At 40.3% G+C, this 1,234-nt stretch overlaps 1 non-coding gene across 1 annotated transcript; it reads left to right on the top strand.

Annotated features, from left to right (window-relative positions):
* Positions 1-671: 671 nt before the first annotated feature.
* Positions 672-775, top strand: LOC123789726 (U6 spliceosomal RNA). The gene has a single exon (XR_006778889.2). It is a non-coding gene; the product is annotated as a U6 spliceosomal RNA (small nuclear RNA).
* Positions 776-1,234: the final 459 nt, after the last annotated feature.

Here is a 1,234-nt window from a genome sequence, read left to right as displayed (position 1 = left end):
GGGCACCTGGGTGGCACAGCGGTTAAGCGTCTGCCTTCGGCTCAGGGCGTGATCCCGGCGTTATGGGATCGAGCCCCACATCAGGCTCCTCTGCTATGAGCCTGCTTCTTCCTCTCCCACTCCCCTTGCTTGTGTTCCCTCTTTCGCTGGCTATCTCTATCTCTGTCAAATAAATAAATAAAATCTTTAAAAAAAAAAAAAAGATGGGGTCTGTGCCTTTTAAGAGTGGGTCTACCCACACAAATAATTTAAATAAATGAATCAAAAGAACACTTGATTGGTTGGTTCAATGAATCTTTCACTTCTCTGGCAATTCTTTTATCCTGAATATTTCACATTCAAAGTTGCTAGAGAATTTAATCTGAAATAAATTAGTATACATTAGGATATTGTTTTCCAAGAGGGGTTTCTCAGAACATTTGTCTTGAGATACTCTATGATTAAAAAAAAAAAGATCCAGTGGCACCTGGGTGGGTCAGTGGGTTAAGGGTCTGCCTTTGGCTCAGGTCATGATCCCAGGGTCCTGGGATCAAGCCCCATGTCTAGCTCCCTGCTTCTCCTTCTCCCTCTGCCCCTCCCCCTGCTCATGCTCTCTATCACTCTCTCAAATAAATAAATAAAAATCTTTAAAATAAAAAATAAATAAAAAATTAAAATTAAAAAAAGGTCCAGTACTCATTCGACAGCACATATACTAAAAATTGAATGATACAGAGATTAGCACGAGCCTCTGTGCAAGGATGACATGCAAATTCATGAAGCATTCCATATTTTTTATATGAATAAAATAAAATAAAATGAAATAAAATGGGTCCTAAAGCCAAAAAGTCTGGGAAACACTGTATGATAAGTCTTTCTTTTAAGGAGTTACAATATATTGTAGCACATTAAAAGCTCCAAGCAAGAAAGAAATTTGCTCACTTTGTTTAATCCAGCATTTTCCAAACTAAAGTGATACAGAGTCATTTGTTCTCCCCACCCATTAACGTCTCTGAGTGCTAGTGTGCTGAGGAATACCATTTGGGAGTCACTGCTTTAAGACGGTACTGGAAGAAGGAAGGCCAGCTCATGGCTAGGAAGACCCACACCTTTGTGGACTGCCAGGATGGCCGCCATCTTGAACCTAAATGAGCCATTCCTGTTTTACAAAGGTTTGGCTCATGAATTTTTTTTACCTGAGTGTCTGCTGCTTCATCTCTGCTCCTTTCCCTATTTCACTGTCTCAGTCTCCAGA

The sequence above is a fragment of the Ursus americanus genome, chromosome 3, assembly GCF_024610735.1.
Source record: "Ursus americanus isolate L20-20 chromosome 3, mUrsAme1.1.p, whole genome shotgun sequence".
NCBI classification, from domain to species: Eukaryota; Metazoa; Chordata; class Mammalia; order Carnivora; family Ursidae; genus Ursus; species Ursus americanus.
This window is presented reverse-complemented; position numbering and strand designations above follow the sequence as displayed.